This window comes from Delphinapterus leucas, chromosome 2, assembly GCF_059928025.1.
Source record: "Delphinapterus leucas isolate spDelLeu-1000000601 "Yukka" chromosome 2, BTC_Dleu_Yukka2, whole genome shotgun sequence".
In the NCBI taxonomy this organism is placed as follows: Eukaryota; Metazoa; Chordata; class Mammalia; order Artiodactyla; family Monodontidae; genus Delphinapterus; species Delphinapterus leucas.
Window position 1 is genome coordinate 63,468,573 of NC_143130.1, and position 27,444 is coordinate 63,496,016.

General features: G+C 54.7%; 1 long non-coding RNA gene across 1 annotated transcript in view; it reads right to left on the minus strand.

Moving 5' to 3' along the window:
- The window catches only part of LOC111177847 (uncharacterized), a 79,827-nt gene that overhangs the window by 47,892 nt on the left and 4,491 nt on the right, over positions 1 to 27,444 (minus strand). Inside the window, exon 2 of the long non-coding RNA XR_016392033.1 lies at positions 8,185 to 8,298. This is a non-coding gene — a long non-coding RNA (uncharacterized LOC111177847). The remainder of the gene's footprint in view (positions 1 to 8,184; positions 8,299 to 27,444) is intronic.

Here is a 27,444-nt window from a genome sequence, read left to right on the forward strand (position 1 = left end):
CACCTCCAGCCAGAGCCTCTCCGCAGGCCCATCCTGCCAGTCTGGTTATCTGCCACCAGCCTCCTCCCAGGCCTTGCACGAAGTCTCCATACCCCCCACCCGAGGCTCTGGGGCCTGGGGAGTTCTGTATGTACACAGTGAACCCCTGCCCCCCGCCACAGGCCCCATCCCATGCCAGGCTCTGTGCTGGGATTCAGGCTGCATGTTTGCTGCCCCCTGCCCTAAATCAAGAGACAGCTGTCCCACTCCCAATTTCTAGTCCCCCACCACCACCAGGGGTCCAGGGCTGGGACTTCTCTGGGCTCTGAAGGCAACCCCCTCCCACCCCCCACTCCCCACCCCCGTTACCATCCCCTTCCTGGTCTTTGCTCACCCAACCAGGCCTGCCCTCTCTACATCCCTCCCTGCCCCACCTCCTTCCCCAAATCTTCCTGAACACTAAGGTCCAGCTTCCTCCAGGAAGCCCTCCCTGACTTCTCCAGCCCTCATCTCCTTCCCTTTCCTGTACTCCCAGCATTTCTCCTCAGTCCCGCTAAGTTCACATTGCTACCCAAAAGCAGGAACTATGTCACCTACTCATTTCGTGGCCACCAAGCCCAGTACCACTGGGCATTCAGGAAGGATGGGCTCATTAAATGATTCAGAGGGAAGGGTGTAGAAGACTCCCACTGATGGAGTACATACCTCTGTGAATAGGTCTCATCATGCCCATTGAGCTGATGGAGAAACTGAAGTTAAGAGAAGTGAAGCACCTACCAAAGCAACAGGGCTGGCAGCCTTCCCACCCTGGTGCCCTCCCCTCCCCAGGCTGCTGGATGGCCCTCCCTGTCCCCAACCAGCACATCACCTGCTCCCAATTATCGGCCCAACCCCAGGACTCCAGGGAGCACTTGCACGGTTGATCGACCTTTTGGAGGGGCCTGGCTCTCACGGTTCTGGGTATTTACACAGACAGCCTTGCTGCGGTGGCTCCCGGAAAGTAGGACATGTGGGGGGAGGGTAGGAAAGCAGGTGCAGACTGAAAACACTCCCGCCATCCTCCACACCACCTGGACAGCGGAGCTACCCGTGGCATGGTCTCCTCAAATGACCTTGACAGGTTCTAGGGGCGGAAACTGTGGGGACTGGGGTAAAGGCCTGGACTGCCCGCTGAGGGAAAGGCCTTGGCCAACGTCCCCTCCAACTCCTCTCTGCTCAGTGACCTGGAAGACCTCGGGGGACATGGGAAGAGAAGCCCCTTTTTAGCAAGCACCCCTCTCTGCGTCTAGGGGTCACTTTACGTCACTGCTCCCTCATCTGTAAGTGGGGTTCAGGAAATAGAGGCCTCCACATTCTAGACATTCAGGGAAACTAGGCTGTCTTATCCCAGCAGGATCTGAGGATGCAGCTCTCCTGAGACACCCAGCAGACATTCAGCTCCAAGCAGGACAGATCTGGTCTCCCAGGAAACCAGCTGTGTAGCACTGAGTAGGGGTGCCAAGCTGAAAGGCAGGTGGACACACCCACCAAACAGCTACAAAACCACACCCAGGATGTTACCACGGAGCCCAGGGTCTCAGAAGCCAAGAGGTGCTGCCCCCTCTGCAAACTGTCTGCTCCTGAGCACAAAGTCAAGTCCTGTTCACCACTACAGACTGTCATCACCACACCCCAGCCTCCTCCCAACTCTCTCCTGGCCTGAGTGGAAGAGGACAGAGGGTTCACAGTAGAAGGCACCAGTGTTTGGCGTTCAGGCTAGAGCCAGAGGGGCGTAAGGGCTGCAAGGGGTGGAGGTAAGGACAGTTTCCCCCTCTTTGCCCTCCCCATGCCAATCCCCATCTCCACCGCTGAGCAGAAAGGAGCTGCACCCCACCCCCATCACACACAACCATCATTCTCAAGGCTGGGGGCACCCGTCTTCAGTGTCCCCCACCCTCTCATCTGCAGCTCAGGCTCCACTCTGTCTCTCTCCAAGCCCAGCTCAAGCACCTTTTATTATTCAGAAGAGCTTCTTGATTGAAAAGGCCTCTAAGGCATCTCGCAAATAAGAATCCTTTAATTGGGAAGTTGTTAACTTCTCAAAGAAGAATTTTAATTTTGCTTCCCCACCATCTCCTCTCCCCGAAACCTATGAAAACTATGGACTAAAAGCAAAGACTAACAAAGCCAAACACCCCAGGCACCCTGTCCCGAACTGCACAGCGCCCAAGGCGGCAGAGGCAGAAGTGGCAGCTGCCCCCCCAACTTGCACAGACCCCCCCCCGGACCCCCACCTAAGACTGTGCGAAGGCCTTGACCTCTCCCTTTGGGCATGCCTGCTCCATACCCCCCTCACCATCCACACAAAGGGTGGCAGATGACTGAGGGGTTAATAGGATGACAGGGCACCCAGACAGGGCAGGGACTGCGTCTGTCGGGTTCCCAGAGCCAGACTCTCGATGCACATCTCCCCATAATCTCCTCTGCTGTCCTCTATCACACTGTCCTGTAGCTGATGACTTTAAATTATATTTATTGAGCATTTACTATGTGCCAGACATTGCTCTAAGCCCTTATGTGCACCAACCGACTTAATCCATACAAGGTCAATGCTATTATTACTCCCAATTTACTAATGAAGAGACTGAGGCCCAGAGAGCTTAAGTAAATGGCCTAAATTTACACCATTAGTGAGAGGCAGAGCTGGGACTGGATTCCAGGCAGTCTGACCCCAGAGTGGGCATAACCTAAAGTGCCACCTTCACCCGCCCACCCGCCTCCATGGCCCGTGCGCTCCTTGAGGACCAGGGCCATAACCATCTCATCTCTGGGTTCCTGGGGACAGCACAGAGCCTAGCAAACAGCCCGCACTTAAGAAATGTCTGCAAAAGGAAAGCACTTTCCCAGTGGTTCTCTCCTTCGAGCCTCACCAGAGGCCTGTGACAAAAACAAGCAGGCAAGATGGTCCCTGGTTCACAGTCAAGGTAGACTGAGGCTCAGAAGTGAAAGCAACTGCCCCAGGTCACCCAGCTAGCGGGTGCAGAGGCCAGGGAGCTCCTCCTTCAGCCCCGACTGTGCGTACCTGCCTTCCACCCTGAGTGTACAGGGACTGGGCTGCTACCGTCACACACCAGGTACCATGTTCCTGGGCCCCAATTAAAACCCCGGCCTGAGGGCTTCCCTGGTGGCTCAGTGGTTGAGAGTCCACCTGCCGATGCAGGGGACACAGGTTCGTGCCCAGGTCCGGGAAGATCCCACATGCCGCGGAGCGGCTAGGCCCGTGAGCCATGGCCGCTGAGCCTGTGCATCCGGAGCCTGTGCTCCACAACGGGAGAGGCCACAACAGTGAGAGGCCAGCGTACCGCCAAAAAAAAAAAAAAAAAACCCCGGCCTGAAACAAACACCAGGAAGCCCTGGGGTAGGAATCTCCTCTCTCCATCCCTGACAGCTCAGGGCAGCCTCAGCACTACCTTGTATACCTCAAGGCATGAGATGCTCACCACCACCAGGGCTTCCCGGTCCACTGTTCACTGCTCTGGAAATCCCAGGCTAGTCGCGTGCTGTTACCAGTTGAGTTTTGCCCCTCAAATTTATATGTTGAGTTTCTAAACCCCAGTACCTCAGAATGTGAGCTTATCTGGAAATGGGGTCATTGCAGGTGTAATTAACTAATTAGGATGAGGTCATACTGGATGGAGTAGGGTGGGTGTGGCCAACCAGTATGGCTGGTGCCCTGATAAGAAGGGAAATTTGGACATACACATACCCAGGGAGAACGCCATGTGAAGAGACACAGGGGGGAGATGACCATCTATAAGCCAAGGAGAAAAGCCTGGAATAGATCCTCCCTCACAGCCCTCAGAAGGAACCAACCCTGCTGACACCTTGATTTCAGATTTCTAGCCTCCAGAACTATGAGAAATAAACCACCCAGTTTGTGGTTACAGAAGACCTAGGGAGGGTGAGCTGACAGCAGTTTCTCCAGGCTGGTAAATCTACACAGCTTGTCTGCAAGCCTGGGGTAACAGGCCCACCCATGGGCAAGGAGCCCCCATGGGCTGGATCCCTAAGCAGTAAGGCCCAGATTCCTCCTCTACATGATCTTGTCCAGGCTCTGAAGCTTTATTTTTTATGTTTTTTTTTAAATAAATTTATTTATTTATTTGTGTTGTTATTTATTTATTTATTTTTGGCTGTGTTGGGTCTTCACTGCAGTGAGCGGGCTTTTCATTGCAGTGGCTTCTCTTTGTTGTGGAACACGGGCTCTAGACACGTGGGCTTCAGTAGTTGTGGCTCATGGGCTCTAGAGCGCAGGCTCAGTAGTTGTGGCACACGGGCTTAGTTGCTCGGCGGCATGTGGGATCTTCCCAGACCAGGGCTCCAACCCGTGTCCCCTGCACTGGCAGGCGGATTCTCAACCACTGCGCCACCAGGGAAGTCCCCAGGGTCTGAGGCTTTACACACACCCTTCCCCCCCGCACCCCCACCCTGGGTCAGACTGCTGACAACCCCTTCATTTACATGCCCACGCCAGCCTCTGCCCTCAGCTGCAGCTGTACAAACCCACGGTCTGTGCATCCCCTCCACGTGGATACTGGCATTTCAAACATACCACTTCCAAACAGGACTCTTCCTTTCCCTTCCAAATTCATCCTTGGTCCCCTGAGCTCAGCTCAGTCAAAGGCTCTACCAGCCACCCTGTTCTCAGGCTCTGACCCCTCACAGCCCACAGTCCATCCTTCAGTACCCCTTCAGTCTCCTACCCTCGGCCACTCCTCCCCATCCAGGCCCAGTCCCCCAGCTCTCTCCGGACTGATGCTGGGGCCTCCGCATGGGCCTACCAGCTTCTACTCTTCCCCCCGACCCACAACCCCCTCCCCAGTTTTTTCCCCATGAGGCTGTGAGAGGGAGCCTGTGAGCCATTCCATTCACACTCTCTAACAAGAGGCCCCGCAAGCCCATTTCTCAGCCCTTCTTCCCCACCGGCTGCTCCCTGCTCAGAGCCTATCCAGACCTCCAGGGGCCTATTCCCTCTCCTCAGGTCTCTGCTCACAGGGCAGCTCAGCTGAGAGGCATTTCCCAGACCACCCTGCAGAGAACAGCTCTCCCGCATGCTCTCTCCCTTTTCCAGCCTTATTTTTCTCCACGGCTCTTATTATTCCCTAACCTTTATTATGAATTTACTTCTCTGGTCATTTTCTGTCTACTCTGTTAGAATTTAAGCTCTGTGAGGGCAATGACCTGGTCTAACTTATTCACCTGTGAATGCTGGGCACATAGAACAGTGCCTAATACGCAGCAGGTGTTCGATAAGTACGTGTCGAATGATGAACGAGCCATGGAATGAATGAATGACTTCAGTAAGCATTTGTGCAGCACCTGGTATAAAGGGAACAGAGGGGCAAATCAGGCTAGGTCTGCCCTGAGGTCTGTGGGGAGAAAGACCCACGCCCATAGGTAATCCCGCCCAGCATGTGAGCAGTGCTGGTGTGAACACACGTGCACGGGGAAATGAGGACTGGGAGGGGGCTACCAGATGGGCCCAGAGGTCAGGGAAGCTTCCTGGAAGAGACACCCCACCCCCAGCCTCCCTTCCTGGCTCTCCAAGGTCATGGGCCACCTCCCACCCTCCACCAAGGGGAAGAAGGGAGGCCTGTCTGAGCTGCAGCACTGATTCAGAAGTCAGTAAGTGTTCAGAGCTGGTGTGTGTGTCCCTCCTGCAATGAGACCTGGGCAGGGCTCACCAGAGAGAGAGGGGGGCTTGAGTTAAATGCCATTGATCCCTCCAGGGAGCGAGAGGTCAAGGGCTGTGGCATCTGGGACCCCCAGCCGCACCTGCCCTTCCCCACTCCACCAACCTGCCCCCTCCCCTCCGACCACAGGAGCAGCCAGAGGAGGCAGGAGACGGCAAAGAAAGACCTGAGCTCCCTCCAGGGCTTTGCTTAGTCAAGTCTCAACTCCTCAGCAGGTCTCGAAGGCTCCCGGTGACCAGCCCTGCCCCCCTCCTGGGCACCTCACTCCACAAACACTCCAAAGTCCCCCACCTCTATACCTCTGCTTAGCCTGGACCCTCCTCCTCCCCCAATCCTTTTCCACCCATCATAACTCTACATACGTCATCTTGTTCATCCAGGAATTCTTTATGATGACACACCACGGGAAACAATCAAACCCCACCACAGAGAATTGGTTAAACATGCTACGGCACACACAGGCTGGAACATTACACTGCCATTAAAAATCACATTACAGGGCTTCCCTGGTGGCGCAGTGGTTGAGAATCTGCCTGCTAATGCAGGGGACACGGGTTCGAGCCCTGGTCTGGGAAGATCCCACATGCCGCGGAGCAACTAGGCCCGTGAGCCATGGCCGCTGAGCCTGCGCGTCTGGAGCCTGTGCTCCGCAACAAGAGAGGCCGCGATAGTGAGAGGCCTGCGCACCGCGATGAAGAGTGGCCCCCACTTGCCACAACTAGAGAAAGCCCTCGCACAGAAACGAAGACCCAACACAGCCATAAATAAATAAATAAATAATCACATTACAGAAGAGTATTTAATGATGGGAAAATGATCTTAGTATAGTATTAAGTGCAAAAGGCAGGTTAGAAAACAGTAAGTGCAGTTTGATCCCAATTATGATATAAATATGTATTTTGTAAAAGACTGACAGGTAAAACACCCAAGTGTTCACATTTTCTATGGAGAAATGCAGGCTTTTTTATTATCAGAGAAACAGAACATTTTAAATGAATCCTACAGCCTTCCAGGCTCAGCTCAGGCAGCCCTTCTTCAGGGCTCTCCAGCCCCCCAGCTGAGAGGGGCCCCTGTTAGTTCCCCTGTCTCCCTGCCCACTGAGCTTCCCGGTGCCTCACACTGTCGCCTAGCCAGCGGGAAGGCTGCTGCAGCCCCTGATGGGGAAGTGGGGGGGGGATGGGCAGGGCCCAGCCACCTCCTCCCTGACGCCCCTGCCCCCAGTCCTCCCATCACCCCTGGCTGCCTTGCAGATAACCCTGACCACACCCTCTCTCCCCATCTCCCAGCAGCAATTACAGGTTAAACTGGAGGGGCTAATCAGCTGCTCATTCCACCCGGGGCTCACTGACTAGCAGGAATATTTTGATGGAGGTAACTGGACTTCAAAACGAGCCCTAGCACCCAGGAAGGAAATCCAGCCGTCTGCTCCCTGCCACACCCCGCGGCCTCCTGAATGGGAGGACAGTGTCGGCTGAGCCGCAGCCATACCACAACTGTCACCCAGTCCTTCAGCAGAAGGGATTGAGGTCCACTGCCCTGCTGAGCCGTGAGGTCTTCTCTCTCTGAAAAATGGGGTTAACATTCCAGTCCAGACTGCTGCCCTGAGCCCTCCCCCGGTGCTCCTTCTGTGTAGCAAACTTTCTCAGGGGTCACAGAGGCCTGTCCAGAACAAAGCATTGGCCGGGAAAAAGTGTGGAAGTCACCTGTTCAAAGTCACAGGCAAGGCAGCAACCCAGGCCCCCCTACTTCCCCATCTACCACCTCTTTGGGACTTGCTATAGTTTCTCCACATCCCCTCACGTGAGACACAGAGTGGGAAGGTCTGTCACCTCCTACATTCTGGGTGTCCTGCTCCTTGTGATACAGTCCAAGAGGCCATCTACTCTGCTCACACGGAGCCAAGGTCACCTGGCCACCAGTGCTTGTCACATGCACACACCTGGGGCTGAGCCTCATCCTGCCTTGAAGGTGTGTGGATCCACACATTGCCTCTGGCTTGGAGCCCCATTAAATTCCACACGTTGGAGCCAGTGCCAGCCTCTTGACAGTTTCCTGGACCCTGATTGTCTCAGTCCACACGTTCCCACTCCCTCCTGACCTAGAGTCATGCACACATTTGTTTAACGATGGGACAGAACCAAGGACAGAGCCCTTCAGCTCACCATTAGAGACGTGCCATGCCACGTGGGAACCCATCAGCTGGCACGCCCGTGAGACCGCATCACTCAGAAAAATGACCCCGGCTTCTGAGCTGGCTGCCAGGGCCCTGCCATAGCAAAAGCACTACTGGGAGGTGGCCCAGCCAAATCAAACCTCCTGGACTTGAATTCACGTGGGATGGAGAGATGGGAACACCCCCCGGAGAGACTGCCCCTCGATGGCCTTCCCACAGCCTCTCCCTTGGGGACACCACACCCACCCCCCATGGCCCACGCCAGCCCCGCTCTCCCAGCGGCCCAGAGCAGCTTCTTACCTCAGGTCGGGCAGGCGTTTGGGGAGTGCAGCTGCTGGGGGATCAGCCTGGTTTGACCCGGTCTCTCTCTTTGCCTGTGGGCACAGGAGCCTCAGGGCCTGTGGGAGCAGGAGGCTGTGGGAAAAGGAGATGGGCCGTCAGCCAGAGCGGAGCAGCAGACGGCAGTTCTGGGGAGCAGCGGGGGGCCATGCACACAGGGAGTCTGCTCCCACCCGGCTGGGCAATAAACACTCACACATCTCACACACACACACACTCTCCCTCTTGCTGACACACTCACACTTGCACACTCGCACGTGCCCTCACTCATTGGCACACTTGTGCTTATACACACTCACGTGCTCTCACATGTACACGCACATGCACTTACTCTCTGACACACTCACATATCACTCACACACTGGCATTTACACACACATGCCCTCACTCACTGACACTCACGTGCACTCACATGCCACCATCTAGGGCAGGTGGGGCTCTGGGAATGATGGAGATTCTGGCAGCAGGAAGAGAGGGGGGTGTCTGAACATGCCTCCTCCACCCACTGGCTCTGTGACCTTAGGAAAGTCAAGCCCCTGAGCCTCACTTCCCTCATCCGTAAAATGGGGATACCGTCCCTCCCGCCAGGACTGCTGGGAAGATACAAGCAGACAAGGGACACATGGCCTGAGGCACAGGAGGTGCCCAGCCAACACCGGGGCCTGCCTCCCCCCCAGCCTGGCTCCAGGAAGCAGGCCCCGGGGCTGGCCCCTGAGGGCGGGCACAGCAGAGCACCAGGGGTGCCTCTCCCTGGGCCTGAGCCCCAGCTTCCTGGTTCCCAAGGATGCCCTCTGCTCCCAGCCACCCACCTCCCCGCCTTCCTTCCCCAGCCTCTTCTAGTTCATTCCTTCACCAAACACTCTCCAAGAGCAGCTCAGGTCCCTGTCCCCCCACCCTCCATGAGTGGAGGAAGACACTAGGGAGTCCTGTCTCCTTGGCAAGGGCCCAAGACACAGGCCTGGGGCTGGAAGTCCGAGGAGGCAGGTCGACTCCCAGCTTCCTCACTTGCTGGCTGTGTGGCCCTGGGCCGAGCTTCCCCCTCTGAGCCTTAGTTTCCTCAGCCTCTCAGACCAAGACCCAAAATCCCCTCTCACATAAAGACCTAAATCCCTTTCTGAGCTATTGCCAAGAGGTTCCAACCCCATCAGTGATTCTCTAAGCATGGGGCACACTGCTGGAGGTACATAAGGGGATTCTAGGTGGGATGTAGACAAACATTTTTATTTTCATAGGTGTGTGTTTATATTTCTGTGTATTTTTTTTTTAAATGACAAGTATATCACAGCTGTGATTTCATGGATGTGTGGCGTGGGGAGCGCTGGGTAATCCACCTTCAAACGTGAGTCAACGCAAAGACAAGGGTTAAGAAAACGCGAGTGCAGGTAGCACCCAGAGGTGGCTATAACCATGATGGTGAAAGGGAGACACAGAAAGTCGGCATCTAATAGGGTCTGGCTCCCAGCAGCCCTCACGAGGGTTAGCAGCTCCCTTCTTTCCTGACAGGCCAGGCAAGCCCGTCCGTTTCCTCTTAATTCCCCACATGGCACCATAAAACACAGGCCTAAGTCCCCAGGGGGACTCACAAGGCCTTCCAGATGGGATGGATGGACGCATGGATGGAGGGGGCTTGGAGGTAGTTGCCATAACGTGGGCGGAAGATGGCAAAGGCCTCTGAGTCTCTCCCAAAGTCAACATTCCCTCAAGTCTAACATGCAAAGATGGAATTTCTAGCTATATGGTAGGTGAAGATGGAGGGACTCTCTAAAGGCAAGTCTTCTCGTTTCATGGGCTGTAAACTTCTCCTCCAAGAAAGAGGCAGAGAATTGGGCCGGTTTCAGGGTCCACCTTGGCTTTCTTCTCCTGACAACAGAGCCACAAGCAGTGTGGACCCAATAAGAGAGGCCTGCCTAGCCCCACAGTTCACCAGCCCCAAATTATGCCCCCTGCTGCCAGCAGGTCCCAAGGGTGCCTCCCAATGGCTGCTGACCCTGGAGGACAGGACAGGACAGGACATAGTGATGCTAGCCTGGGACAGAGGGGTAGCCAGAGCCTGGGCAGTTCCTCAGGCCTGGGTCCTCCAAGCCAGGTCTATCCAGGCAGGGGTACCCTGAGTGGACGCCCAAGCTGGCTCCCAGTAGACTGGCACAAGTCAGCAAAGCCCTGTCCCTGGCAGGCCTCCGGACCACCTGGCTGGCAGCCCTGAGCCCATTTCCACCTGAGCTGGCAGGACAAATCATCCTCACAGCTCCTCTCCAAGCACCCAGCTGCCAATGTTCCATGATAATGAATGGGCCTCCTGATCCCTTCTTCCCAAACCTTCCTGAAGCTCCCACTCTCCACAGTGGCATCACAAGGAGTTGCTATGGAAATGCAACCACAGGCAGAGCATGACAATGATTTGGGGCAGGGGAGGAGACACAGTGGGAGCCGTGAGCTCTCCTGGACACGAGGCCTGCCTGTGTGCTGAGTCCTAGAAAGGACATGAAATCCCAGCTGCAGGCCTCACAGCCCAGGGGGGTGATGGGGACCATGGCAGAGGTGGTGGTGGGGGGAGGTGCTTCCAACCTGCCCTCCTGTCTCCTTACCCCCTCAGTGGAGCCCAGGGAGCCCTGGGAATCAGATGCCTGCGTCTTCAACAGAATTAACACATGCCCCGGGGAATGTGAGACTTCCACAGAAACAGCTACTTCAGGATGCTGCTAAAGTGGCTTCAGTACTATGGGGGGCTGGCACCAGTAGGTGCTCAGCGAACACTGTGATCAAAGAGGATAGTACTGGTGTGTGTATATGCAAGTGTGTGTGTGTGTGTGTGTGTGTGTGTGTGTGTGTATAAGAGAGAGAGATAGAGACATGTGCCTGCTCTGGTCAACACAGTCACAGAATCACAGAGCTTGAAAGGCCCATTGTACAGATGGAAAGACTGAGGCCCAGTGAGGGTCAGGGTCAACCCAGCAAGTCAGCCAAAAAGTCAAGTCCAGAACCCAGGTCTCCTCTTCCCCAGACCTGAACCCTCTACCTAATACCCCTGGTTTTTCATTCATTCATTCATTCATTCTACTTTTGGTAAGCGCCTACTATGTGCTTGGTGACTGGGATGAAGAGATGTGAAGGACACCACCCCTGCCTGCCAGAAGCTCAGAGAGGAGAGAGGCCATCATAGTCAGGGAGAGGGGGCTGGGACAGAAGTCCAAGGGGCTGCAGGAGCCCAGGGAAGTTACCTCAGAGATTTCAATTATGTGCTTCTGAGTCGTGCTTCAAAGAGACCCCGACTTGTCTCCCAACTGCTCCCTCAGCCCAAGGCCCCCTACAGCCCCCACACAGAGGCCTGCAGTGTGGGGCAGTACTGAGCCCACCTGCCCTCACCTCCAGGAGGTCATGGGGTGTTCCCCATTAGCACCCCCAATCCCCAGAAATGAGGAACCATGAGAAAAGTACCTTGCTACACAGAAGGAGCTCAAAGAAAGTTGGTGCCCTGGCTGCCCTTCTCCTCCCCCAGGCTCAGCATCCTCCTGCACTATTCACTCTTTCCTTGTTCATTCTTGCTTTCCTGGGCGCCTCCCATGGGCCAAGCATAGCACTGGGCCTGGGGTGGAGCAGAAAAGAAGTGAGCCCTAGTCATCAGCCATCACACTCGTGGAATTCAAGTCCCCATCTCTGTCAGCAGCACGCAAATTCTCTCCTGTAGTGGGTTTTTTGGAGGGCGTAGTACTGAGAGGGCAAGAGGGGACAACTTCCAGAGCTTGGCTTGGATGACCTGCCAGCTCTGCTGTATCCCACGTGGGCCACACCTCCCAGCAGCTGTTACATATGCCCACAACCAATTTCACACAGGCGGAAACCAAGACCCTGAGAGGTGGCCAGGTGGACCCCAGGTTGCTCAGCGCTGAGAAGGCAGGGGACAGGGAAAGAGCAGTGAGGACAGACGGGAAAGGCCAGGTCCAGGGCTGTGGAAGTGGAGGAAGGGGCTGTCTGGGATGGCTTCCTGGTGGAGGAGGGAGGGGGGTTAGCTCAGAGCCTTCCCTCAGCCTCGCAACAGGAAATGAGTTTCTGTGAGAAAGAGAACTGAGCCAGGGGCCGTTCTGCCAGCCTATGTGACTTGGGGCTGCGCTGGCAGGCGGAGGATGAGGGGGGCATGTTCCCTAACAGCCACTGTCCCATCCCAACCCACTGAGGGCTGCCACAGCCACCATCTCACATCCCTAATTACCGCTGCTCGATGGGGAACCAGCTGGGGATGGGAAAACAGTAGAGACACAGAAAGGGAGGAACAGAGCACACGAGAGACAGAGGCCCGAAAAAAGAGCAACTGTCTCCCCAAAGCCAGAGGACAGAGAGAGAGTCAGAGAGATGAAATGGATGGGCCGATGGGGCCATCCCTCCCTCCCCCAGAGCCAGTGCTGCAGCTGCCAGGAGGAACCCATAAACCAGGGCTTTGCAAAGATTTCTCAGCAATAAAATTCTTATTTGAAATGAAACCTTATGCAGTGGGGGAAGCCTTCTATGCCAGACATTAAATCCAGAAGCCATAAAGTGAAAATTTGATAAATCCGACTATATAAACACATAAAAACATCTGTACAGCAAAGACACTATAAACAAAGTTAAAAGGCAAGTGAGACACTGGAAGAAAATATCACTAATATACAAAGAGCCCCTACAAATCAATAAGAAAAAAAGACAAAAGAAGAGAAAAATTGGCAGTGAATTAGAAATCCGAAGAGGAGGAACTAAATTGGCCAATAAACATATGAAAAGATGTTCTATCTCTATAGCAATCAGGGGAATGCAAATGAAAACAACACGATATCATTTTTTGCCCATCAGACTGGGAAAAATTTAAATGATTGATAACAACCAGTGCTGGCAAGGATGTGAGGAAATGAGCACTCATGGACCATCGGAAGGAGAGGGAATTGGCTCAACCTTTGGAAGTGTAATTTGGCAGTACTGAATAACGTTTTAAACCCACACACCCTACCACCTAGTAATCTCACTTCTAGGAGCTTCTCCTACAGAAACGATAGCATAAGCACTCACATATAAATATTCTAGGATGCTCATAGCTGCATTGCTGGTAAGAGTAAAAAAGAAATGGCCTAAATGTTTATCAGTAAGGGACTGTTTAAACAAAATACAGCACATCCATACTATGGAACACTCCACAGCCACACAGCCCTTTGACAGAAGGAGGCACCTCTATGTATAACAATATGAACAAAAATCAAGCTGTATAATGCTATTTCAGAAGGAACCCATTTTTATAAATAGCAGATTGTTGGTTTATGCCCCAAAAGGCTGGAGGATAATATCCAGACAGTACAGTGATCGCCTCTTAGGTGGGGGACGAGGGGACTTTCATGGTCTCCATTGCCTACAAGATGTGTTATTGAATTTTCAATAAAGAGTTAATTTTTTTCTTTAAATCCTGCCGGGAACCCAATATAAGATGCAGATCTGAGCAGATCTGCTGTGGTTGAAATGGGAGGGACCTATGCAGCCCCACCACCACCCCCATAGCCCCCAGGCCCCTTCAGGGACACCAGGGCTCTAGGACCAGTTTGAGAACCTCAGCTGGAGAATGTGGAGCCCATACCTTCACTCTCCCAAACCAAGGCCAGCAGGGCAGAGGGTGGCCCAAGTCACACAGGCAGTACAGACAGGTCGGGGCTAGAGGCCTCTGGCTCCTCGGCAGGGCTCCCAGGGCTGGGGCAGGAGGTTTCCCTAGGTGTCCAGGAAACCCTGGAACATCACAGTCTTGGGAACCCTAGGCTGAGGCTCAGGGGAGCCCAGGGGGTGAGGGCAACATGGGAAGGGCCTTGGTAGAAAACTCCAGGGGAGCGGGCTTTGAGGTCCAGCTCTGAGCTCTCACAGGGCTCATGTGCTAGGGAAGGAGAGGGAGGGAAAGAGGAGAAGGGAAAGCAACAGGGAAGCTGTGGTGTGCTTCCCTCTGTGCAGAGAGAGGCTGGGGCGAGCCCGTGGGTACAGGTAGAGGGCACTGCTGTGTGCAGGTGTGCGGTGCTCGGAGAGAGGGGGCTTGTGTGGGTCTGCAGCAGTGACTGTGAAGGGCGTGTGTGTCGTCGTGTCTACATCTAGAGTCTGTGTGTGTGTGTGTGTGTGTGTGTGTGTGTGTGTGTGTATGTGTGTTAGGGCGTCTGGGCAGCCAGCAGGCCCGTAGAGAGGCCAGGAGCAGGTGGCAAATTCCAGAGACACATCCCCAACTGACTCTCAGCCTCATGCCTGACCCAGTGCCTCCCAATACTGCCCTACCCTCCAATGAGAGGAGGCATCAAGGACTCAAGTTTGTGGAAAGAATGAGTGGGTTATCACAGCACTCAGGCCCCAGCCAGGCACCGGGTGGAGCCGCAAGAGCGTGGCCACGGGACTGACACGCCTAGCTTCCCATCCTAGGACAACACAACAGGTCACATTAACCATGTCACCTGGGAATCGATTAAAGCAGAGCTCTTAACAGGGGTCCCCTGGGATGGGGAACTCAGGAGGTCTGTGAGCGCTGAAACTGCACAAAACTAGATGTGCATTTATGCATATGGTGCCGGCAGGGGAGGGTGCATTGTTTCGGGTCGAGGGCCCTGGCTTTCATCAGATTCCCCAAGTGGCCCACAGACCAAAAGGACTCAGAACCATTGAGCAGGGAGGGAGCAAGGCTGGGCGTCCTAAGGACAGAGGTCTCAGGGGCTCGGTGTCTGCCTGTGCGTCCATGGGGGTGTTGGAAGGCAGGGGCTAGGACAGGTTCTGCGACTCCAGGCCCCAACCAGGATCCCCGCGAGAGTCCCATGGGGTAGATGCTAGCTCCGAGCAGGCACGAGAGCCGTCCAAGGTGAGTGGGGCTGCCTCAGCAACGGGGAAGCACCTTGTCGTGCAGGGGTGAGAGCACAGGCTAGACGGGCAGAGGTCGGGGTGAGCAAGTGGCGACCCTGAGTCTCATTCTCAGACTCTGTGGGCCTCAGTATCCCCATCTGACACCCCAGAGCTACACAAGGTGTACCCTGGGAGTCCATTCTGAGCGTGTGAAAGGAAGGGCCAGGGCCATGCAGGGGTGAGGCTCAGGCTGTAGGGCTGCGTGTACGGTCCTGCATTTGGGAGTCCTCCCCCCTGGTGTTGGCCTCAGACCCTCTTCCCTCCTGGGGTAGGGGGGCAGGCTGCCCCGGCTGCCCCACACTGCTGACTAGGTCTGCAGAGTCCAAGACCTTCTTGGGTGTCACCACCTCCCACATGACAGTGACCCCAGAAAGTACAGGAATAAGAGGTTTCATTACAATCCTGGACTGGGGCCAAGGGAGCCCAAGGGCTGGACAGAAGCACTGAGCAGGGCTGACAGCAAGGCCAAGGCATGTGAGCTCAGTGGAGCCCCCCGAACTCTCTCTGAGCCCTCCAGGGGCCTCTCTCAGCCTGGCCTGGGGAAACTGAGGCACAGAGAGAGCCCTCTGTCCTGGGTCACACAGGGAGTTGGTGGCAGATCTGGGCCAGGATCCCAGGCCTCCCGCCCCTGGCTGGGCTTACTCTGGGCACAAACGCAGCTCGTCCCCCTCAGGTGACTCAGTGCCTGTCTCAGCACCCCTATTCCTGCCAGAAAGAGGCAGCTGGCACTGGGGCTCCAACACACTGATTCACATGCAGGCCGGCAGGGCCCCCTGGATCCAAACACCCTGAGCCTCGGTTTCCCCCTCTCTAAACACAGGTACAAAAACTCCTCTTGTGAGGATTAGAAGAGCACACATGTACAGGCTGCTTAGGGTCGCTTTCCAACCTCCCGTCTCTGGGCCTCAGTTTCCCCATCTCTAAACAAGAGGGTTACTCTGAGCGATTCCCCAGGTCCCCAGAGCCTCTGAGGCTTCTGGAAAACTTGCCTGGGTGCCCAGCCCATACCCATGTCTGTGGGGAGACAGGCTGCAGGGGCAGAGACCAGGGCCTGTCCTCAAGGAACTCCTTGCTAGTTGGAAAGGGAGAAGTGTGGGGACTTCCCTGGTGGCACAGTGGTTAAGAATCCACCTGCCAGTGCAGGGGACATGGGTTTGATCCCTGGTCCAGGAAGATCCCACATGGCATGGAGCAACTAAGCCCGTGCACCACAACTACTGAACCTGTGCTCTAGAGCCCGCGAGCCACGACGACTGAGCCCATGTGCTGCAACTACTGAGCCTGTATGCCACAACTACTGAGCCTGCGTGCCACAACTACTGAAGCCTGCGCGCCTAGAGCCCATACTCCACAACAAAAGAAGCCACCACAATGAGAAGCCCGTGCACCACAATGAAGAGTAGACCCCGCTTGCCACAACTAGAGAAAGCCTGCGCGCAGCAATGAAGACCCAACGCAGCCAAAAATAAAAAATTTAAAACAAAAGAAAGTGAGAAGGGTGACTGTGGAGCAAAGACTACTTAGCAGAGCTGGGTGTGAAAGCGTCCATGGAAGAGCTCCCAAACATGCCTGCACACTGCCACAGTCTCCACCTCTCCCTTTTGCTTCACACCCAGCCTGCTCCACTCATTACCTGCCCGTCCCCTTTAGACCCCTGCTCCAGGGGCCACAAGAAGCTTGAAAATAGAAAACCCATTGTGAGCTGGGCAGTAATCAAGGAAGGCTTTCTGGAGGAGACAGGACAAAAAGAATCAAGTTCACACAGGGGACCTTGAATACCCAGATGAGGAATCCAGACCCTGAGGAGCCACTGGCAGTTTCATATGGGCCCCCCCACCCTGGGCAGAGATACCAGACCACACCCCAGACTGGCCTCAGAGCTGTGTCCCCAGCAGAGGGCTTGAGGGGGTGGGGGACCTAGGCACCAGGCCCCCTCCACCCCTCCTCCACAGCCATGGACTCTGACTCCATCCCAGAGAAATCAGTCCTGGTCGGTGATGCCCAGCGGCCGCGGAGGCCTCATTGCAAACAGCTTTGCTGCTGGTGAATGCCGTCTGGCCAGTGAGGGCTCCCCGACTGATTAAGAGCTATGCCGGCCCGGGACTCATTCATATTCCGGTCTGGCTGCTGGCTTCAATATGGCTGAGAGACGCGAGGGCAGAGGCGGTCCTCCGAGAATGCCCGGCGATGATTCCACTCCGATTCCAATTTATTTTCTATCATTAATGCTTTTGAAAAGCCCCACATGCTCTGCAAACAGGGAAGGAGCACGGGGCTCGGGAGGGGAGGAGAGGAGAGGGCTGGGGGTGGATGGGGGCGCAACAGAGGCGGTGCGGGCAGCCGGCGAGGGGCCCTGAGACCTGGGTTCAAATCCGCACCCCATCTCCACCTGCCTAGAGAACCCTGGGGGTAAACCTGGCCTATAGCTGGCAGTGGGGAGCGGCCCCTGCTCTGCCTACCTCAGGGGACAGTTTCCAAGATCTTCTGAGGGGTCAGAGGTGAGCAGGCTTTATATATTGTAAAGGGCTGTACACCTTGAGGAACCGAGAGCGAAGCAAACCTGACTGACCATGGCAACAGAGGCCTATGAACTGGACGCCTGCCTCCCCAGCTACACTGGGGGACCCCCACCCCAGGGTGCAGGAAAGGCCTGGGCTGCCTCTCACCCCAGCACAAGCAGAGGAGATAAGGATTTGGGTCCCCTGTCCCCTGCCTTGTCTGTCTCAGACTCACACTGCCAGCCTCCCTACACCCCCTGCCCCCAACAGGCTTACCAGGACCAAAAGGCCCTAATCCCTCCCACCCCTCCAACCCTGCAAGAAGAAGAGAGTTATAAGCTTCCCAGCTGAGCCACATAGAATACTCTGATTACTTTTCCTTTCTTGACAGCTCTGTTTTCCCTGGAGCTTATAACTACCCTTGGGATCAAGTCCAAACTCCCCACCTCCATGCAAAGCTCTCCCAGGTAACTCAGGCCCATCTGGGCAGCCTCAACTCCTCCCTGGCCTGACCCCACCCTCAGTTCCAGCGCTGACCACCCCTGGTCTTCGCACATGTTATTTCCTGTCTGGAACTCCCTCCTCCTTGGCCACAGTTCAAACTCCTACTCCCTCTTCAAGATGCAGCCCAAGTTCTCCTCTCTGCAGCTTTTCCCAGCTTCCCTGGGCAGCCCTGCTCTGTGCTTCTAAGTATCCTGTACCCACCTATGTTACAACTCAGCAATATGGTAATTATGTTTGTGTGGCAGCTCCCCTCCATTCAGCCAGTGGCCAGGGGCTGCGTCTGATTCGTCCCCTGCATTCCCAGTGCTTGGCAAAGTGCCTGGCTCACAGTAGAGCCACTGATTCAGTCAACTGATCTTAATAGAGCACCTACTGTGTGTCAGGCTCTGTGCTGGGTGCTGGGGATGCAGCAACAAAGACAGAGCCCGTCCTTGTCCTCAAGTTCTTCCAGTGGACGTACTCAGGGTAATGTCTGTTGAATGAATAGACATACGACCACATTGTAAATGGGAAAACTGAGGCCCAGAGAGGCAAAATGCCCTGTCCAAGGGTGCCTCTGCCTCCTTGCCCACACCTCTTTCTACTCCATTTCTCTCCCAGAACCTTAGCAGCAGTGAGGAGGAACTCAAAACTAAAGGTTAGAATCAAAAAAAAAAAAAAAGGAAGAAGAGAACGTGGTGGATTTTCCTCCTTTCTCAATAATGTAAAGAAAACTGCTTTTGCCAACTATGGCAGCTTAAAAGCAATTAGAGTTTTTGGAGGGGACTCTGGGCACGAGCAGAAGAGACAGAGTGAGCGCCCGGCACAGAATTTTTCCAGCATTCGTTTGTATCAAGCAAAAGGGGAAAAAAAAGTGTTAAAAGCAGCAATTTCTAGCAGCAGAGATGGTGGAGATAAAATATTTACAGCCTCCAAGGAAGGGGCCTGAGAGGGGCCAAAGACCCCCACTCCTACTTCTCTGGAGGCAGGAAAAGGGAGGGCAAAAAAATGGGAGACAAGGAGAGATGAGTCACCTCCCCACCGCTCCTGTCCCGACAGGAGCCGTGGGGCAAGGAGGGGAGAAGCCCCCAGATGCCCCTACTCTCTCACCCCTTCCCCACCATTCATGGCCCACAGCCACTAACCAGCCCCCAGACATCAGAGATCCATCCCTCCAATCCTCAGACCTGGCTCTGCTCAAAATCCAGAGAACATCACCACTCCGAGCTGGCATTTGAGGCCTGCACAGCCCAGGCCCCTCTCCAGCCTCTTCTCCAGATGCTCCCTACGGGACACACCGCCCTGACTGTTTTCCGAGGACCCTCGCTCAGTCCCACCTCCAGGCCTTAGCCTGAGGAGGGACTATAAGGAGTGTGCACCCCTCCCCTCAGGGGGAGGTAAGTCAGGTTGGAGGGTGTAGACCCTGAGCAGATGACGGAGCCAAGGACACACAGCTCTAGACCGCACGCTAGACTTCCAACCACACCTCTCCCACTGAACTGTTCCTTCCCTACCTGGACCCTTCACTTGCCCCTTGTCCTCCTCTCTCCAAATACACAGCAGCCTCCAGCGGCATCTTCCTGAACCCTAACTTCCTCCGTCCCAGCTGCAGCACAGACTCCCCTCGTGTGGCACACAAATGACATAGTCTCTGTTAGAAGCAGATGTTCCTAGATTCACATGTCAGCTCCTCCACTCACTAACCGTGTGGCCTTTGCAAGTCCCTCAATCTCTCTAAGCCTCAGTTTCCTCATCTGTTAAACGGGAATAGTAATGGTACATATCTCATGGGATTGTTTTTAGGATTAAATGAGGTAATGTATGTAAAGCACCTGGCACTATGACTAACATTTAGTAGGTGTTCAATGAACTCACCACTGCCCTACTTCATGTTCAGTCCTCAAGTGTGACTCTCCAGGCCTCAAGATGGTCCATACACTTGCACACAGCCTCCCGCACCATCTCGTCATCACCTGATAAATGCACAGAAGGCACGCACCAGCTGAGAGCAGAGGGTGGAGGAGGTGCTGAAGGGCTCTGCACACTCAGAGGCCCAATCCCGCTGCACAGAGCCAGGGAGCCTCTCACTTTGCTTAGCTTAGGAAGGATTCCTCCAAGAACAGCAGGAAGCCTCAGTCAGAACCCTGAGAATTTGCCAAGCCAGGAGGAGGTGACTGGAGGCTCAGCCTTCCCTCCAGCCTGTGGCTGCAGCGCATCCCTCAGCCATCCTTCCAGCCCTACTGGACAAAGGCAAACACCAAGGCCCAGGGAACAGCAGTTAGTAGTAAATCCCAGAGCAGAAACCAAGTCTCGAAGACAGTGTGGTCCAGCAAAGCTGGGTAGTTCTGGTCTCAAATCCCAGTCCCACCGCTGACCAGCTGGGTGACCTCTCTAATCCTCAGTTTCCTCATCTGTAAAATGGAACCCATAATGCCCACTTTGCAGGGCAGTTGTATGCACTAACAAGGGTAGCGCTCTTCCAACACCCTGCCAAGGTTCCAGCATGCAGTCAGTCAGCATGGGGACATGTGCTTGTTCTGTCCACCTGCTCCCTGGACTCCAGGCACAGTGCACTCCCTACCCCGCCGCACTGGGAGAGCAGAGGGAAGGCCTGGAGGTGGGGGCAACAGGACCTGCCCTATTTCCTGTGATCCTTCCCAGCCCACTGCCCACCCAGCAGGGTGCTAAAGGACCAGTCAACAGCCATGGCCAATCCTCCCTGCCCCACTCTCAGAGCAGAAGAGGTCCATTCCCTGCCTCATTTTATCCAGGAGAGGTAGTGGCATGTCCCAGGTCATACAGCCCCCATCAAGCCACTTGGTGGAAGTTGGGTGTCTTCCTCTCCTTCCCCAACTTCGGAGAATACACAGCCTCGATATAGGATCTGGCAGTGCCACAGGGCTGTAGACCAGGAATCAGAAGGTGTTTTGAGGTCTCTGTCTCTTGCTTCCCCTCCGATTGCCTTCCTCCCACGGGGCTCTCCTGCCCACTGCCCCTACTCCTGTCCTCAAGAAAGAAGCCCAGCAGTAAGCCTGGCCCTAATCAGAGCTCTCCTCATTGTGGGGGCAGAGATGGGAGCACATGAAGACTCTCTGAGCCCTGGATGGCTGAGCCTCAGGACACCCTACTGCAGCCTCCTCCCCAGCCTACATACCCATTCTCCCCACTGGTAAGTAACTGGGGCAGGGGGGTGTGCGTGTGCATGCAGACAGGATCACGGGTCCTAAGAACCTGGGGCCCACCGCCAGGATGAATGATAGCCCTTCCCCAGCTGGGCCCGCCTCCACCCCTTTGCATCTAGGGGAGAACTGGTCTGTCTGAACCACAAGCCCACAAGGCCCAGGAGCTGGGGATCCTGAGACTGAGAAGCCGGATGCCTGACTTAATTGCCTAGGCTCTGCAGTGCTTTTCAATTGAGACCCAAGATGCAGTTGGCCACTCCCTGTGCCTCAGTTTCCTTATCTGGAACCTAAAAGAATGAGATCATCTCTGAGCCTGCCTTCTCCTTCCCACATTCTCCAATTGCATACCTATGACCTCTGGGACCCTCACAGAGTCAAGAGGTGCTCCCAAGTCACCAAGGGCCCTAAGGGCAGAAAAAGGAGTCCCAAGCATTTGTGGGTGCCGGGGGGGGGCAGGATCACCCTGACCCCAAGGAGACAAGGAATCCCAGAGAGACCTGCACCTACCCTAGGCTGGCAGAGGACACCCATCCTCCCTCCCCAGGGAGGAAAGTGGGCCCAGGCAGGAGAGCGAACATGGCTCCTCAGTGAGGCTAGAGGCAGCCAGAGCCCTCTCTCCTTTCTGCACGTGCCCCAGCTCACCCCTCCGTGCCTCACCTCCCATCTCTGTTCTAGGCTACAGAAGATTTAGCCCAGCCCAGATCTCAGGCTCGGCCCCAAGCTGTCCCACATGCCCCCTGGACTCCAGGCACAGTGCCCTCCCTTCCCTGCAGCACATACAACCCCAGTTCCCCCAAAGCCCCTGGCTGCCCAAGCTAGGATCCTGAGCCCTCCCTCCAGGCAGCCCTCCCCATGCCTTCCCTACTGGCCTCCAAGGCGGCTGGTGGGGGCAGCCCTACTCCTTGTGCCAGCAGGGGCTCCCCTGGCCCTGCATGGCCAGAGCCTGATAACAGTCTCCTAAATTAAACAATAAACAAGAAGTTGTTCTAGATTTTCCTGACGCTGTAGTTCCTGATTAATCCCCGTAGCAAACAAAAGGAAAAGAGCCCCAGTTACTCTAAAAGAGGCTCACTTCCTGTTTCCAGGCGGAACCTCCAGCCTGAGCCAGAGGAATCCCCAGAGGGGGATTCTGCTCCAGCCACCTGCCCGGCTCCAGACCACTTACCCCCTCCCTTTCCCCCCACCGTCTCAGCCAATCATGGGTTGACACCCTTAGCGGCCTCCTAGATCCCACCTCTCCTCCCCTCCCGCTCTGCGCTATGTGACCTTGGACAGGGCAGGTCACCTCATAGGCCTCAGTCTCCGCATCTCTCAAGCATCCTCACCTCTCAAGGATAAAATGAAATATGTGACCACTTGAGGTTAGACAGAAATTTTCTTGTATTTTTTTAGAGATGGATGCTGAAATATTTAGGGGTGAAATGTCATGATGTCTATAATTTACTTTAAACTACTTCAGAAAGAAAAAGATAAAGCAAAATGTCAACAACTGTTAAATCTAGGTGAGCAGGTATATGGGAGTTTCCTACACTATTCCCTCTATCTTTCTGTATGTTTGAAAATGTTCCTAATGAAAAGTTAAAAAAAAAAAAAAAAGCGTTGGTCACATGAACCAGAGCCCCACGAATAATGCCTCATGCTCCTGGCATGCCTGAAAGGCAACTGGATCTCTTAAGTAGGTTAAACGTCCCCCCTGCCATCTCCTTTATGTGGTTTCCCTAGAAATCGCTTTTGCACAAATTCCACTGAGTCCTAGCTCAACATTTAGAAGCCTTAGCACATTCAGAAGCCAGACACAGTGCTTTACTGAAGCAACTGTTGTCGTCTTTTTTTTTTTTAATTTCATTTATTTATTTATTTTATATAGCAGGTTCTTTTTTTTTTTAATTTTTGAATTTTATTTTATTTTTTTTTATACAGCAGGTTCTTATTAGTTATCTATTTTATACATATTATTGTATATATGTCAAGCCCAATCTCCCAATTCATCCCATCACTGCCAGCGACTGTTGTCTTCTGACCCACCACCTCCCTCCGGCCCACCACCTCCCTGTCCTTTCTGCAAAGCAGCCCTGGGCGAGAGATCGTGATGCTGGCTCCATCCTCATGTGGCCACTACCCTCTCTGAGCCTCTGAATGTCGCCCCCCACCCCGCTTAAGCACAAATGATGACAAGTCAGTGACTGCCCAGCCTTCTCATTCAAAGGCACAATGTTACCGCACAGAGACCGATATCCCCATTTAACAGATGGGAAAGCTGAGACTCAGGCCAGGAGAGACTGGAAGCAGAACACAGAAGGTGGGGACAAAGGGAGGTGGGAGTGAGCAAAAGCTCCCTGTCTGCCCCCTCCCCACTCCTCCCCATTCCTCTATCCCAACCCTGGCAGCACAAATCAGAGAGAGGATGGTCAGCACCTCCCTTTCTCTGGTTCCTATTTACAAGCTTCCTGGTCAGGAATAAATGGCCGTGATCACAATCTCCCAGCCAGGCCCAGCTGACCCACACCGACGTTGGCCAGGTCCACCTCTGCCGATCGATAATGGAAGAGTTAACAGTAACCCAAATACTCAATCGCTAATTGCTGAATGCCATGCAATTCATCAGGGAGAGTTACGTGTGGCCAGTGACTGGGCATGCCTGCCCTGGCCTGGCGGAGATGGAGAGGCAGAGGCAGAGAAGGCCTCGTCTGTCGTGAGCACCTCAGCAGAAAAGCCGCCCATAACTTGGAGCTTCACAAACAGGTGTCCTAGGCCCAGCTCACATCCCCAGGCACAAAGGAGAGGCGGAAGAGGCAGTGGTCGACGAGGCCCTGAGGGATGGGCCACATGCCCCTGGTCAGCTCATCTGGCCGCAGGTCCCCTGGAAGTGCCAGGTACCCAGGATGGATAAGCCCAGTCCCTGTCACCAAGGCATTCCCAGGCCATGAAGAGAGACCAACTGCCATGTATCACGGGCCTTGCACACAGTAGGCCTCACATACGGTAGGTACACAGCAAACGTTTGCAAAATGTAAAGCAGGTATGCTGCTCTCAGAGTTCTGAGGAAGGAGCAGCTACTCCCAGCTAGAGTGACCAGGGGGGGTTTCTAAACATGACATTTGGGCTGAGTGTTGAAAAGTGGGTGGGATCTATGGGCAGAGACAGAGGAAGGAATCAGGCAGAGGGGACAGCAGAGCGAAACCCTGGAGGAAGGAAAGCCAGAGCGTGTGTGAAAAGGAGAGTGAGTGGCATTTGGCTGGAGCCTGGGTGCACAGAGGAATATGGAGGGAGATGGCTGGGAGAGAGAGTCAGACAGTGCAAAACACTGAGGGGTCCAAAGGCCAGTCTGAGGGAATAAGAAGCCCTTGAAGGATGCTGAGTAGGAGCATGACAACGAGCATGTGTTTGGAAGGACCGTTAAATGCCATGGCGTCCACAGTTACTGCCAGGTTGCACGCCCTAAGAGGGCGGGGGCTGGTCTTATTCATCTCTGTCCCCATAGCAGCCAGCACAGCGAGGCCCAGAGGAAGCACCCAACAAGTGAATCGCTGTATGATTACAGGACCGTCAGATGTAGGACTGGGGACTCCTGGACTCACAGCTGTGGAAGATGCTGTTTGTATAAAAATACATATTTATAGTAGAGTCTCAAACACAGCCTTTTGAGGCAGGCTGGGAGAGAATTATCTCCAGTTTACAAAGAGGGAAGCTGAGGCTCAAAGAGGGAAACAGTGACCTGGCCAAGGTCACACAGCTGGCAGAACCCATTGCTCTCCCCACCCGGCCCAGAAGGCTGAGCCCTGCTTCCCTTGGCATGGCCCAAGGCTGCCTAAGATGGGCCCAAGGCCCATCCCCTCCTCATTCCTTGTCACCGCCACCGCTTACCTGTTCTGGCCAGACAGAGAAACGCAGCAAATGCTGCCCCATTGAGCATCCCCCATACTAACTCCAGCTGGGACTGGCTGCTGTCACCATGGCAGCCTGTCCCTGCACCTATAATATAAACAGGGCTAGGCAGGGAATCTCTAGAATCCCCAAGCTTGGTCTAGACAGACCTTGTTGAAGACAGACCCACTTCTCCCCAGCCTCCGCCCCTCAAAATTTGGGAAGCATACCAATGGAGCAAGAGTCTTGGACCAGGAATCCAGAGACAGGGTAAAGGCCAACTCACTGTGTGACTCTGGAGAATCACTTCCAAGCTTCCTCATCTGTGAAATGGGTCGGTGCTCTCTGCCTACTTTACAGAACTGCCATGAGGACTAAATGAGGAAGGGAATATCAAAACTTATGGAAAACTATAAAGCAAACTTTGTCCTGGAAAATAATAAGTCTCCTCTCTACTTCAGCCTGGAGATTGAACCTCCAACAGGACTCACTTCCCTCTCCCAGCAGAGGGCAAAACATGAGCTAACATTTACTGAGATTCTTCAGTGTATCAAGCTAGTGCAGTTTACCTGTGTTATTTCAAAGTACACTAATGACACCCCTACAAGGTAGGTATCGTTCTCCCATAATAGATGAGGAAACTGAGGCTCAGAAAAGTGATTTGCCCGAACTCATCCCACTCAGAAGGAGCTGAGTCAGAATTCAAACTTGATTCCAGATGGCATCCAAGCCCAGGCCCTTTGATTGAGGGGTCCATTTCCACACCCCAAAATCTCAGAGCTACAGAATCAGTGCTCAGGGTAAGGCTGCATGTCCACACCTGAGCTGCATGTAACACACATATACTGCTGAGGCCTGAGACCCTGACATCAGAGGCGCCGTGCCCACCCCATGGCCTGTGGACCAGCAGGGCCATCGGAGCGGCATGGGGAATGGGGGTGGGGATGGGGGTGGCTGGCACAGCTGGTCTTGAGCCAACTGGATCAGTCCTGGGCATGGAGCCGCCTGTCCGGCTGCCCTGGCAGATGGGTGTCAGAACTGGAACACCTGCCAAGCCTCCGCCTCCATGTCCAAACCAACCTGGACACTGAGGTCCCATTTTGGCCCCCTCCCGTCCTGACCCTGGGGGCTGGCAGTGCCTACATAGATCCAGAAGGTCAGGGTGGCAGCCGCTATCTCTCCTTCAGCAGCTGGTATCTCCCCTGATGTGGCCATATGGCCCCATACGCTCCCTGACAGCTGGACTGACAAAGCAACTGCCTGAGGATGTCCTCTGCAAAGGCCCCGAGGCCCCAGCCTCCCCGCCCACCACTGCCCTGGCAGGTCACAGGCGCAGCCAGGAAAACCCCAGGCTGGAACGCCCTGCCCCCAACTTGCTTTATGACCTTGTGTAAGTCACTGCCCCTCTCTGGGCCTCAAACTCTTCCTCTGTCAAACAGTGATGCTGACCACCCCTCTACGCCTTCCCTTTGTATTCCACTTCCAAGGTCACTAACTTCCACCCAAACTCACTCCAGGTATCCAGGGAGAAAAATGTATCCGTTTTATAGACATAGAAACTGAGGCCCAAGGGACCTCAGAGACTTGCTCAAGTGTGCACAGTGGGAGGGCCAGTAGTAAAGGCTCATTTTATGACTCCAGGATGCCTGCCACCTCTGTATGCCCAGGCGGTGGGAGTGGTGATAACCGAGGCCCTGCCCAACTCTGATGGCCTACATCACCCCACCCGGCTCCCCATCCAGTCCGAATTTCTCTCCATCCTCCATCAAAGGGGAACCATGCACGGCCACTTGGCTATCAGGGCGAAGGCTGACAAGGTGCCTGCCCCTGCTGCTGCCCTCAGCACCAGCCTGGATTCCCAAAGCAGCCTCAGGACTGCCTCCCTGCCTCTGGCTCTCCTGGCCAACCCCTCCCCCGACCACCAGAGGGAGAGGTTTAAATTGCAAATCTGATCGCGTCCCTCCAGAACTTCAACCCTACAACCCCTGAATACGGAATCAGCCCACACTCTTCAGTCGGGCACTCAAGATCCTCCTCCGTCTTGTGCCAACCTGCTCTGTGCCTGCTGTGCCCCTGCATAAACTACTCCACTGCAAACATGTTCCACCCATGCCTGGCGCCTCCCACCTCCGTGCCTTTGCTAACACTAAGCCATCTGCCTGGAAAGCCCTCACTTGGTCACATGCTCCATTCATTCACTTATTCAACGTATTTACTGAGCATCTACCAAGTGCCAGAAACATCCCAACAGGTCAAATTGCAGCAGCCCTTCCGGTCCATCTGAAATAACCCCTTGCCAGCCTCCCTGCCCCATA